The sequence below is a fragment of the Varanus komodoensis genome, unplaced genomic scaffold (genome assembly GCF_004798865.1).
Source record: "Varanus komodoensis strain SLA01 unplaced genomic scaffold, ASM479886v1 scaffold34_1, whole genome shotgun sequence".
NCBI lineage: Eukaryota > Metazoa > Chordata > Lepidosauria > Squamata > Varanidae > Varanus > Varanus komodoensis.
The window spans coordinates 7,844,257-7,854,574 of record NW_025335854.1 but is presented as its reverse complement, the minus strand read 5'-3'; the positions used below and the strand labels follow the sequence as shown (position 1 = coordinate 7,854,574).

The 10,318-nt window shown below is 45.2% G+C and overlaps 1 protein-coding gene across 9 annotated transcripts in view; it reads left to right on the top strand.

Moving 5' to 3' along the window:
* Positions 1 to 10,318, top strand: part of RASAL2 (RAS protein activator like 2) — a 206,580-nt gene that overhangs the window by 70,029 nt on the left and 126,233 nt on the right. The window contains exon 1 of one of the 9 annotated variants that reach the window (XM_044439126.1): positions 9,145 to 9,656. The exons of the other annotated variants lie outside the window; for them this stretch is intronic. The gene's annotated coding sequence lies outside the window, so the exon portion shown is untranslated. Of the gene's footprint in view, positions 1 to 9,144; positions 9,657 to 10,318 lie in introns of those variants that run through there. 9 annotated transcript variants of the gene reach the window in all.

Below are 10,318 nucleotides of genomic sequence, written 5' to 3'. Positions count from 1 at the left end.
GTGCAACACCAGTTCAACAAAGGATTTCTGTTGTGTGCATTTTTGCATTGGTTGGATTGATTTCAGCAACCCAAACATTTTCTTCTTGAGACTGTGCTAAAGAGACTCAAAAAAAGGACATAGACTTTACACTTTATGTTGTGAGCCGCCCCGAGGCTTCGGCGAATGGGGTGGCATAGAAATGTTTTAATTAATTAATTAATTAATTAATAAAGCTTTGAAAGAAGCAGCGGTGAGATCCTCGCTGGAGAAACGGAATCTGGGTTGTATTGTTTTGGATAACAGCCACCCTGTGTCCAATTTACTGTTCTTGGGCAAGGTTCTAGAGCAGGCAGTGGCTTCAGGACCCGAGGGCATGTGGGGAGATACTGGCTATTTGGACAGCCAGGCATGGAACAGGAGCAGCCTTGGCCTCTGGCATTTGTCTGAGTCGGACGGAGGAGGCCAGTGCAAGTCGTTCTTCGTCCGCGTTGCACCTGTGGGCTTTGCACCCACGGGGAGCCTGATTTCAGGAAGCGTCTGTAGCTGCGGAATCTCGTCAGCAGCCCTGCCCACTGCGTCTGTAGGGGCTTTTCCACAGTGCTCCTGCCACCCTGGAATAAATCTTTGCAAGGTGTCAAGAAGGTCCCAAAGGCTTCTTGGGATATTTTGACCTTCCCTTGATTCTGTTTTATTAGACCAGGCTAGAGTGGCAACTATGCCGTAGGTTCTGTTTTATGCTGTTGTTTATTGTGTCTCGCAACATGTGCAGTTTTTATTACAGCATCATTTTTTATATATGAATTTGATTGTTATATATCACCTTGGGAGAACTGCTGTGGAAAGTAGATTAGAAAAATATATTTTACATATAAAGAGAGAGAGCGACACACACGATGCATGGAAATTTATAAACAGAGCCATTCAAATTAAAGTACATTTCTTATTTGAGCGGGACTGCAGAGAGTTGTTAATGTTAATGTGAACTGAACAGACTGAGCGTAACAGAAATGAACACACTGCTGCCATTAACACGTTATTCCTCACTCTGTACAGTCAGTCTGCACTGCCTCCAGATGAGGCCCTATTCAAGTGTCTTGAAACACTTGGACAATCCAAACCAAAATGGAGTTATTATATTATGGTTCCTTTTGGGTCTTCTGTGGAATAGTTTTCTAGTAAGAATCCCCTTGGTTCAGAAGGTGAATTTAACTGTCGCAAAACTGCCAAAGGTAGCCATGCTCACTGTAGGAAAATTCCAAAAAGCAGGTTAGTAGAAGACCGTTTTAAGCCAACCAAAAGATCACCAAAAAATTACCTGCTTTCCCAAGCTCCACTTTTTCATCAGGCCAGATGTTGGAGGCTGAGAATGGGAGTTGGGGGCCGGGTGTGGGAAGGGGGCTGACTGGATGGTGAGTCACGACGTCAAAGTGTCCGCAGGTTAAGTGTTTCGCTGACGGCTCATGATCTCAGAGGAAGAGGCGCAAGCGTGCTGATTTAATGCACATACCTGTTTACCCACTTACTGTATTTGCTTGAAACAAGATTCTTGCTGTGACAACCTGTGCGTGTGGATGTCGTTGGCCCACGGGCCCGATGTCTTTGTGCGGTGCAGGCGTGTGGCAGATGGCAGCTTATTCGTTGTTCTCACAAGGCAGTGTGCGCCTTTCCTCCCGCACAGGGCGAGAAGCGGCCTTTGCTTGTGTCTACTCTTGGGAGCCGTCTACCTCAAACATACCCTAAGATGCTGAATCCACTGTCTGCTATATAATCTGCATTCTGTGGCTTTATTATTCATATTATATACCACTTAACTAGGTTGTTCAAAGCAGCATATACATAGTCTCTCCACCCATTCCACGGAGAGATCCTATTCTCTGGTGGGAAAAAGTCTGCTTTTGGTCAATTTGGTAGCTGCCTGGCCCCCTGCGGACTTGTGATTCTGTAGCAGAAAAAAAGAGGTAGTTGCAATATCCTGTATTGCTGAGGGTTTGTCTGGCCTGAGAATTATGTTTTTATTTTCTAATTGACCCAAAAGATGAAGGCGAACCAGAGCGTGATACAGTTGATCTCCATCTAATCCTACAGATTTTTACTGTTCATAGTTTATATCCTGCTACCCTGTGGGATGGGCTAAGCTAAGAGATAATCCAAGGTCACACACTGCGGGCTGAGTGGGAATTTAAACCTGACCCCTCCTAGTCAAGCTCCAACTGTCTGTCCACTAACGAGCCAGTATAAATACTATTTATCTCCTATTCTTTTTGCTCTTTTGGATCCTGAAGCATTGTAAGTAGCTTCCTAAACACGAAGGTAGGCTGAATCTAGGGGCAGTTCCTACCTTTAGCTTTGCGCTACCAAACTGGAGCCTGGATGCAAATAATGGTGTGCTTTTGTTTTCCATCTCAGCTGAGCAGCAAATCCATTTGGCAGTCGATCTGTTTCTTCAAGGTTTTGGTTAGGGGCAAAGATGGTAATGAGCACTGAGACTCTGTGTGGCTGGTAGAGGGAAATTGGAGTTGTGATCTTACTGTTTAGCTACGAGCCATAACAAAAAAAGAAGGATCGTTTAGAGTTGCGCTCAAATTTAGTCCTCACTTTTCTGGCCATTGGTACAAGGTAACATACTTTCTACTACCAAGCTACCCAAAAATATGCATGTTCAATAGCTGTAACAAAATTCTTCAAGAGCTTAAACTCCGACAAATACTTTTGTCATCTTCATGACTTCTTTAAAAAGAAGTAACAAAGAACAGGATTCTTAGTCATAGTTTTCAGATCACATAAGGAAACAGTTCTGGTGGTAATTCCTCATAAAGCAGAAGTCACAGCATTAAATCTGAATTCTCTGAAACCATCTTACATGAAGCTAAAGCGGTATGATCCCAATGAATGACTCTGATGATTGAACTCCATATATGGATATAGTCTGAGAGAGACTATATCCATATATGGAGTTCAAAGAAAGTCTAGAAGAATTAATATCAGCCAAAAAGTATTTTCCAGATAGGAGATTTAGACTGACTGGGTCTTAGCTGACATTTCAGACCTCTAGCAGGTATCTGTGATATAGTTGCAATCCTTTGAGAGTTTAAGGGGAAACTCAAACCTAATGGACCAAACATGAAGATAGAAACATTAATGTACTATTATAGAATTCAGAAGCTAAATTCATATTCTAGCTCAAAATGAAGGCCAGGGAAATTGAAGTAAGGAAGGGGGGAAGCTCCGCAGCTAAAGAGGATAGGCGAGTAAAGAGCACTTCTGAGCGTTCCCAGGAGCCATATTGTTCCTGCCCTTTAAGCCCTGGATGAAAGCTTCCTTCCTTGACTGGCCCCGGCCAGAAGCGATACTCGGTGAGCTCCTTTGAGCTTGGCTTCTGAGGAATTGGGCACATAATCTTTTAAGCCCTTCTTGAGTTTAATAATCATCCCCGCTTGGAGAATGCATTCTGTAATACGTATTCGCAGGTTAACAGAGGAGGGCATTTAACAAGTGAGAGCGGAATGCCGTCTTTATAGATGAAATTAACGATGGCTAAGAAAGAGCTAATTGATGTTGTCATTTTAGTGCAGAATTCAGCTATTTGAGGTGACTTGCATTAAGGTTCTCAGCGTGTCACCGTGCCCTGTTACCACTCTAGAAGGGAAAATAACACCGCATGGAAATGGTGCTTAATTTTCAGGTAATCCGCACAATGTAGGGTAATCGAATTCCACTTCTGCATGAGTTGGCCAAAGAGGTGGATGTGTGAGTTCCATTTGGCACTCTAGGAAAAGGTATGCTGAGAATTTTGGGTAACTGTCATGAAATACGCAGGTCTCCCCAGGGGCACACACCTGTTGACTAGGCTTGGCAGCTGATTAGGAATATGCATGGTCACCCTGACCCTGCCCCTTCAGGGGAGGGGAGGGGTCCCAGCTCAGAGGTTGCACTGATCTTTGGAGACCCACAAAAGCGGCAGGAGGCCCAGTGTGACTGCCGGGGGAGTGGACACTCCTGCCGTGCAGAGTGCAGCAGGTTTTGGAGATCCTTGCAGGCGGCGAGGTCTCTCTTGTCTTTTGAGGCCCCCACAGTCCAGCAAGAGGGCAGGCGTCACGGCCTGCCTGCCTTTTGCCTTTCATTGGAGCCCTCGCTAGATTAAATCTGGCACATCAGAGTGATGCGTGGGCTCCGCATGGCCACCTCTTTTGCTGGTATAGGTAGAGCTAGGCATTGCCTGCTCTTGTGCGCATTTCTGTGGGGAAACGTCGCTGAAGAACCCTTGCATGATCAAACACTCTGGAGAATCTGTCCAGACATACCCTGTTTCTAAGCACAACCCAGATGTCCCTGGGGAGCCCACAGAAGCAGCTCCATCCACTGTGAGTCTTCTGCATCTGGTCTTCTGCCTTACTACATGGAGGCTGCGTTTTGCTGGAATAATAAAAAGCCACAGATTAGACCTTTCAGGCATATCTTTTTGAAGAGCCGTGTTGGCCACTGATGTATCTCGCTGGGCTAGGAATGCATACATATTCTCTCTATAGTAGTAATATGTAGTTACTACTTACGCTAGTTGGTTTTCCTAGTTCCAATGTATGGCTGTAAACTTTGGATCATAAGGAAGGCTGAGCACCAAAGGATGGAGGCCTTTGAATTGTGGTGCTGGCGGAGACTCCTGTGAGTCCCTTGGACCTCAAGGAGATCAAACCGGTCAGTCCTGGAGGAGATCAACCCTGACTGCTCTTTAGAAGGCCAGATCCTGAAGATGAAACTCAAATACTTTGGCCACCTAATGAGAAGGAAGGACTCCCTGGAGAAGAGCCTAATGCTGGGAACAATGGACGGCAAAAGAAGGAGGGGACGGCAGAGAATGAGGTGGCTGGATGGAGTCACTGAGGCAGGCGGTGTGAGCTTGGGTGGACTCCAGGGGTTGGTGGAGGACAGGAAGGCCTGGAGGAGCATTGTCCATGGGGTCATGACTTTGCAACTAAAAAAACCCCAAAAAAACTTACAGTAGTTATATGTAGTTATACGGTGTGTTTTGAATAGTCAAAACATGTTCTCTGGATTCTTTACAACAACACTGAAAGGTACATTAGGGTTGTACATTTATACTAGGATGTTCTTGCTTTGCTGAGAAATGCCCCTTCCATGATATTCCTGGACAAGAGCGCCTCTGGTTTTAAACTTTTGTGTCCATCAGGAAGGCTGCATGCGAAGTCTTACAAGAGCAGGAACTCAGGGGGAGATGGATGAGAAGGGGAGATCAATCCCGAGTGGCTGGCTCCTCGTCTGGTAAGAGGCTTACAGGACCCAGCAGTATTCTGACTAATTGCCCAGATTTAAACTGCCATTAAGAGCTTCCTCACCTTTTCCAGTGGGGAGCTCAGCAGTGAATTAGTACAGTTTTGGATAAAGCAGAAATATCTTGCCAAGCTGGTAACTGAAGTTTTCTGTCTTTTTAAAAGCCTCGCCTAAAAAGTGGCAGGACATAACATCTGTCAGATATGGTTTTAAAAGTTAGAGCAGCCTTCCACCCTTCCTGGGGGGTACCATGTTGGGGAAGGCTAAATTAGATTAGTGACTTTCTTTGAACAAAATAATTCTCTCTGTAAAGCAATGGATATTCATGTGTGTCTCTGCTGTAGCATAATCACCACATTCTAGTTTCATCTTCATATAAACAAATTTATTTCCAGCAGCCATGACTGGAGGGGGAGCCCCCAAAAGGCCAACAGCCGTGATATTTTGCTCATAAAACAGGGAGCTGTGAGGGCTCACAACATTTTTCACTCGGCTGAGGTCCCGCCCTTGCTGTGAGCTCCAGACTATTTCCTTGTCTCAACTAGCTTTAGGTTGTGGGTGCACATCTGAAGAAAAGGTGAGGTTGTGCACCAGTGTGTGTTTAGTCTGGTCACAGGCACATTTGTGGCTGTTCAGATTGCAGGTGACGAGACACACACCTGGGGGGCCTGAAGGCACCCAAGTTTCAGCTGTGGGAGAGACTGGGGGACTCGTCAGCTCGGGCTGTGGGGCTGGGAGGAGATCTGGGAGACTTGGAAGTCTCAGATGGGGACCCCTGGTGATGCAAACCCAATAGACAGACTTCACCCTTGGAATTGGGGGCACAGTGGGAGGAGCAAGGACGTCCCCCGTTGCACAGCACCCCCTCCCCACAGAGACGGATGCAGAAGGGTTCATAAAGAAAGATTTGGGTAAAAGATGTCAGAGAGGGGCCAGCATTTCACTTTGTGTATGCTCAGAGACTTATGTGGGACAGTAAAGACTTGGCAAAGCAACGTTGGTGAGAGTGAGAATGCTGGGAGGAAGAAGCACAGCTCAGGACAGATCCAGCCAATGGTGCATGAAATGTCCACCCCTCTTTACTTAGTTTTGTGCTTTAAAAAGCTGGCGCAGATGCTAAACTTCCCTAACTAAATAATGAATAGGAACTAATTAGAAATGCCCACCAGAGTGGGAAGGTTTACTCAGGAACACGGCAATTAAGAGAGGCGTTAGTTGAGTAGGTGGGTATCTGAGGCTTTCATCTTCTCCTCAGGGAGGGCTTCTTGCATTAAAACATAAATACCAAACACAAATGTGTATATCATACTTTGAAATTCAGTCTGTACCCATAAATTTGTTGCACTAATTTAAATGCATGGATCATATTTGTTGTGAATTCATGTGGCTTATTTGGCCAATAGTTACCCAAGGAGATACGGTTTGGAGCACAGTTGTGACAAGAACAGTCCTGTGGCCCCCAGGCAGAGTCGGGGGAGCCAAAGGGTAGTCTGGACATCCAAGCTTGGGAACTGGCACTCCATCCTCCTCTCCTGCTCCATCACAGCCACTGTAGAAGGAATGGCACCAGCCACTCCCTGTTATTAGGAAAACAACCTTGGAGAGAGGCAAGAAAGTGATATTCCAGTGGGCAAGGAGAGGAAGAGTCTTGAAAGACGGGGATATGGGGTTGTCTCACAATGGCTCCAACCCCCCCCCCCCCCCCCGATTGATAGGCAAAAAACCCCAGAAAACCCAGTAAGATGCCCATCCAAGTTTGCCTTTTCCTTCCAGTTTGCTTTTGAAAATTGTCAGCCTTTTTGTTGACTGGTCGCCCTTTCTGAATGCACTGGGAGGGACGCCTCATCTGAAACATATTAATAGAATTTAGGGGAAAGTAAAGCTTTACACTTTCTTCATTTTGAAAGCCAAGATTAAGGGAAACATATTCTAGCAATGAAACTTGGGTTGAACTGAGGTTAATTTAAACTGAATGACGTTTAGACCTAGGGACATATGGCTGGCTTCGACCATGCTTCCTTTCGACGCCAGGCAAAAACTTTTGTTCAAACAAGGTTTTGGCTAATTTAATTTATATTTTATATTTTGTTAATTTTGGGTGTTAGTTTTATTGGTTGTATTTTGTTGTCCTGTGTGTGGTTTTACAATTTTATTATAACCTACTGATTTTATGACATTTATCCATTTTATCAATTGCATTCATTTGCTGGTTTCCACATTTGTAAGCTGTCTAGAGAACCTTCAGGTTATAAGGCAGCATAGAAGTGGAATGAAACAAACACATATTTCTGCTATTAAAAAAACATTCACATAAATGCTAAAGACCTTCCCATGTACCTGATATGGGAATCGCTTGGCAAAAGTGGTGGTACAGAAATAAATCTGCTGTAGAGAAAGGAGCGGCACTCCTTGCTATCTGGACATCCTTCATTTCTTAGAAAGATGCTTCATACCGCTGATTCACTCGCTGTCATTCATGAGTTGAAAAAGCTGTGAATAGATCCATTTGATAGCAGCATGGCTGAGCTACTCAGAGAAAGCTCAGGCTAGCAGTCTCTGTGTAAAGGAGGGGCGGTTGTGTTGCTAGCAACCCAAGGGAGAAAAATGCCCTTGATCTTTACAGATTCATTTAATTCAAGTCACAGTCCCTAAAATAGAGTTGCAAACCATATGGATTGAAATACATTGAATTAGATTATTCTAGAATTGTGCTAAATCCGCTCTCAATTTAACAGTAGAGGTTGAAGAGAATGAGTAACCCTTATTTTCAAGCTATGGCTCAAACTATAGGAAAAGTAGTTCTGTGATCTTTAATCCTGCGGAAATGCTGGCAGATCAGCTCTTGAATGCTTCATTTTAACTATGTCGGCCAGGATCTGGAAGAATATAGCTGCATAGCATGGTCTTTATTAACAGCATATTTAAATATATCTTTATAGTTTTTAAAGGAAGAATTCTTATCTGTAAAAATAAATATCAAAATACCGCAGAAATACCTAGTATAGTAAACTGCATGCATTTTATATGCAAGATGATAAGTCTGAAATCTTACCAGATAGAAACCATGTAATCTAACATCTCCTAAACTATATAACCAACTCTTGAAAATGTGACAAGGCCACTTTAAAAGAAAGAGAAAAGACCCTGTGCGCGCGCACGCGCGTGTGTATGTACGCTTGCGTGGGTCATTTATTTAAGCTAAACTTGTATTTACCCCCAAATCCTTCATAATGAAGAATGGCATGCAGGGAGCCTGGCATATAGCATTAATTTGATTGTTTCTTAAAACAGATTGTTTCTTAGAATTTGGCAGTAGCATACATCTTGTTTGATCAAAGGGCTCTTTGGAGAACTTGCACTTTCTTTGCAAAGGAGAATCACCTTCCCGCCCCCCTCCAAAGCAACCCTCGGCTCTTACTTAGAGCTCTTTGGCAAGTAGAGCGAGTCCCTTCCTAATGTCACTCTTGGAAACGACGAAGTAGTCATGCATCGCCACTGTTCAGGGACTTTTTACTTTATATACGTATACATACACACACACACACACACATATATCATTTCTATACCATCCAAGAGTTAAAACTCTCTGGGTAGTTTTGAGCAGCAATACAGTAAAATGCAGTAAAATGCCATAAAAGCATACCAAAAACATAATCTTAAAAACAGCCAAAAAATAATAAACTAGTAAAACGCAAAGCAAAGCTCTGAAACACCCCCTCGAGCCCCTGATAACCAAATTTATCTCTAAAAGACTCAGCATAAAAAGCCGCCTTAACCCGTTGCCAAAAGTTTGATACCAGGCATGCTGCAGTGTGTCTGTATGGGGGGGGGGGGATTCCACCAATGTGGCACCACCACCGAGAGAGCCCCCCTCCTCGTTGCTGCCCTCCGAGCCTCCCTTGGCGCTGGATGTTGAGCCTAATGGTGGAAGCATAAAGCCTGCCCATGGCACACAGTTAACAACACCCTTCTTGTGTCAAAAACCGTGTGTCCCAGGAAAGACAGCAGCAATTGTGGTGCTCCAGGCAGCATCTGCGGGCCATCAGATCTTTGCACTCCCACCTCCGAGGCTGAGGACCAGTCACAACCAGGGACTGGCACCGAATTTCTCCTTCCCTCCCTGGAGCTGTTGCAGAAGGAGCTGCATCGGCTGCATCCCCCAGGCCAAAAGAATGACCTTGGAGAAGAGATGGGGGGCCTTCCAGCAGGAGGAGGACACTGGTGCTGCTGGGGATGATGGGCCTTCCCTCCCTGTTGCTGCCGCTCCCACTGCCTGGGATGCGCGGACCTTAGAGTATGGAGGATGGACAGCTTCCTTGGAAAGAAGTGAAATGGCACTAAAAATGGAATCGGTAGACAGTGCGTGTAGATTCATTCCCCTGAGCCTGGTAAATAAAATTAGCATATTAACAATGCTACTTAACTCTTACATTAATGATGCTAATTAACTCTCACAAGTGCCTCAAGAGCCCTGTGACTTGCATCTGCTGGAGAGCTTGCAATTAGACCCTCCAAACGCGGGTGTGGTGAAGGACCACCGGGAAGGGAAACTGATGGGTATCGGAAAAGCCAGCTCTTTCCAAGAGGCCGGAGCCCGGGGCACGTCTGGGGAAGAGCGGAGAGGCAGCAAGGCAGACGCCTGTGGCGACGGAAGAGGATGTGGAAGACAGTGATGGGGCTGGGAGGTGTGAGGCTGAGGGAGGTTCTGTGAGTGGAATCTGAGGACAGGTAACTCCAGAAGATGAGCGTTTTAAAGGTAAAGATTAGAACCTTGCCAGTGTTGGATGGAAAGCAATGGGAAACCTTAAATGGAAGGAAAATCAGAAGATGCTTAACCACTGGCATTTGGAGAAAGAAGCTAGAGCAGGAAGGAGAGGCCAGCTGGGAGTCAGGGCTCCCATGCTTTGTGTTTCTTAATGGGGGGCTTGGGGGTTGCATATACGTGTTTATATCTGTCCGAGGTGTACAAGCTTTCCTTGTCAGTCCATCCTTCCTAGAAAAGGAATGAAGATTCGTCGCCACCTAGTGGTGAAGTTTAACGTTAAAATGT